Source organism: Athene cunicularia, unplaced genomic scaffold (assembly GCF_003259725.1).
Source record: "Athene cunicularia isolate RWA unplaced genomic scaffold, athCun1 SCF_138, whole genome shotgun sequence".
NCBI lineage: Eukaryota > Metazoa > Chordata > Aves > Strigiformes > Strigidae > Athene > Athene cunicularia.
Genome location: NW_020799198.1, coordinates 7,034 through 10,517, shown reverse-complemented (window position 1 = coordinate 10,517; position 3,484 = coordinate 7,034). Strand labels below are relative to the sequence as shown.

Here is a 3,484-nt window from a genome sequence, read left to right as displayed (position 1 = left end):
TATTCTCGTTCCAAGAGCCGTTATGCTACTTAAGCTTTGGGCAGCTTAGGCAGATGTGATCAATTTTTAATAAAGTAAATTGTGCAGTTACTCCTGAAGTCCTTATGTCGGCTTACAATGAGAAGTGTTGTCCGCTTCCAGTCTTCCTTTGCCTGCTGGGTGTATGCAGAGCACATGGAATGAAAACATTTGTTATTATAGAGAGTTGCTTTTTTTCTAGAGTTGTAAGGGTATTTTTTAACATACACTCACTGTAAAATTAATTTCACTGCAGCTGTCTGGGATGTGAACCCTTACAGATGTACACCCCTGTAGGGTAGCTGTGTGGGATGTAACTTTCTCATGCGGTTGGTTTCTGACAGCCTGTGTTGAAGCATGGATCTTCTTGGAAGCCTTTTCAGTGAAGGGAAAACAGTGCAAGAATGCTGAATGACCTTATCGTTTTGACATGTAGGCTTTAATTTTAAAACATTGGAGATATTTTCTAAATGGAAGAAGGAAACATTGATTAAAATTAAGTATGTTTGTGTCAGAAGAGCTTTCTCAAATGAAGATAAGAGTTTGAAAATGCAGATAGAGATAAAACAAAGCAATTTATTTTGATAGCTATAAGTGCATGCATTATCATCGTTATACCCGATTTCTGTTTTTTAGCTAGTGTCTGCTTATCAAGTTATCCAGTGGGAGAAGCAGCAGCTACAGGTAAGCATTACTTTTTATCCTCTTAGAATGTGTAGTGCGAATAGAGATTTAATTCTCAGTGCACTGTGTGTGTGTTTACACAATACGTTGTGTATGTATATGTGTGTGTGTGTAACAGAAGACTCCTTAGCTGTGATTTCTGAGGAATAAGCTAATACTGGTTTGTCAAAGTAAAGTTGAAGCTATTGTGATCCAGCCTTTTGTTGTTGCATCAGCTGAGTTCAGGTGATTGCCAACCCACAGTTGGCAGTTCATGATAACCCCCCTTGAGGTTGACTTGAAAGAAAAACACAAGTCGTTAATTCTTCTGCTGAAGCAGAATTCTGTGGATTAATTTATGCTTTATATATAAAGTTACATTTAATATACCTGATGTTTATTCTGCCTTTTTCTAAGGACATTGAGTCAAACTCAGGATAAAGCATTGCGCAGAATTGGAGAACTGAAAGAGGTAATTTACTTTATTGATTGAATATTTATACCACACATATATAGGCTCTTTCTCTGCCTAGCTTTTTTTTGTTCACTTAAAATATTTTCTGTCATGCAGCAGGGTTTTTTACCGCCTGTGTTTATTTGTTTATATGGGGTTGTTTCTCTAATTTTTTTCCCATTCAGCACCTTATTGTCATCCTCTCAAGATAGAGCAGTTCATTGTACCGACTGAACTGCGTTTCTGTTCATTGGGAAATAGGTAGAAATGTGTGTGGTTGAAATGTGAGTAGACTTGGGTCCAGCAGTAGATGTCCCTGTGCAACTTGTTGCTCTTCTATTAAGTATTAAGAAATGCTAATGTTAGACAAATACAAGTAAGAGACACTTTTAAATAAAAATTTTAATGACTGCCAGTAGAAAAAAGGATAGAATTTTAAAAACTGCTCTCTTGAACTCCATTATAATATCCCCATTGCTTTTATGGATTTGTAGCGTAGGTTATTTGCATCATGAAATCAGGTGGGTTGTGTTATGATTGTTGTCTGCTTAGGTTATAGTGAAATGAGGAGGAGAAGCTCTAATGTGTAGGGTATTGATAATAAACCTGCTGAGTTTAATTAAAAGACACGTAATTGGGGAGAACAAATGAAAAGGGCAAGTTCACAAAAGCCATATTGTGAAGCTTTGGTGAAGCAGGATGCGAACCGGAAGCATTTTCACTGCCCTAAGAGCCAGTGCAGCATCGGTTCAGAGATGGGTGCCTGAGGGCCCCTCTGTCCATGCTCTGACCTGACTTGGCAGCTGGGTACCAGCTGGCTCAAAGCCAGGGGCTTTCTCTGTGGCTGCACCCGTGTTTTGGCGTGTGCTGTGCCGAGCAGCAGCGCTGCTGTGGAGGGTGCAGGGCCGTGGTGAGGTCCCACCTGTGCCTGAAGGCAGGCTAGCTCCAGGCAGTCAGGTGTCTCTCGCCTGCGAACGAGGGCCGGGTTCTGGCCCTTGAGGCTGAGGGATGTGACTGTGAGCATCCCGACACGCACGTCCCTGCCGCGGGCGGAGGAAGCAAGCAGCAGATTCAATGTGAATGATAGAGCAAGCTTCAACTTTATTGAAAGAAATCACACCTTATATAAGCACTCTACAATAATCATGCATACTACTCACAAATCTATTGGATCCATGTAAAAGGCTACATTATAATATCCCAGCCCCTTGTGGTATTTCAGGTATGCATAAACACCTACCCTCTTATGAACCTGTTTTTCTCCCAGGGCTGTTTCTTTATCACCCCCAAGGTCATAATGTACCTCAGTTTCTCTCTTTGTTAACATAACAGTCCTTTGTTAGCATAACTGTACCCTGGATTTTTTCCTTTGTTTACCTCAGATGGCTGCAATCAGTTTTTGCAGAGACCCATGGCCTTGCTCTCTGCAAGCCGTTCTCCAACATGTACCCAAGGCTCCTGCTCACCCGCAAGGGGCTGCCCCGGTGCAACATGATTTCAGAGGAGGTCACGGACAAATTGTGGAGCTTCTACTTGAGCTGTGCAGGGTGTGATCCAGGTAATCAGGCTGTGAATTGTGTAAGCCATGGGGATAGCATTCTGGTTCAGATCTGTGCTGTTTCTGCCCCAGCAGCTGCAAACAGGGGGCCAGAGTGCTGAGCGTGTGGTGCTCAGCTGAGCTGGAGCCTGTGCCTGGGCTGTTGCTCTGTCCTAAGCTAAGCTGTCGGCCCATAGGAGGGGAAAACCCACAGCATTACTGACAGAAGTGGCTTGCCAGTGGCTTTTTTTCCAGTTCACTACAGGGTCAAAAGAAAGAAGTTCATTCTGTGTTCAGTCTCTATCCTCATGCTCCAGTAGGTTTGGTTTTCCAGCTTAGTGGTACTTGGTAAAGTTTGGAAGGCATGCATATAGACCAGAGTTAAAGCTTTTCATTAAGAAGAAGGGTTGAACATGTGCCTGCTTACTTTTCACATTTTCTATCACAGCTTTTCTGATTCATATATCTATATAAAAAGTATATGTATTTCTGATATATGTAGATTTCTATATATATTTGTTACTAAATTTAATTCCTAACTTGTAAGTCTTGTAGATTTAAACATTCCTTCAAAGCTAATACTGAAATTCTTTTTTATTAATTGAAGACCTTCAAAAAGTAGTTTTTCGGTCTTTTAGAAGCCCAAGTTACAGCATGAGGTAAAACAGACCTAAAAGAAAAGTTACAGATCAAATGCTAAATTTCCATTGTGGAAGCTAAAATGGTACCAAATAGATCATTCATTGATGTAATAATTTGTTATCAGAAGTTAAGTTAAAAAAAATCATCATCGTACAGTCCATTTTCCCCAT

General features: G+C 40.8%; 1 long non-coding RNA gene across 1 annotated transcript in view; it reads left to right on the top strand.

Moving 5' to 3' along the window:
- Positions 1–562: 562 nt before the first annotated feature.
- LOC113490563 overlaps positions 563–3,484 on the top strand; it is a 4,606-nt gene continuing 1,684 nt past the window's right edge. The window contains exons 1-2 of the long non-coding RNA XR_003400261.1: positions 563–702; positions 1,099–1,153. This is a non-coding gene — a long non-coding RNA (uncharacterized LOC113490563). The remainder of the gene's footprint in view (positions 703–1,098; positions 1,154–3,484) is intronic.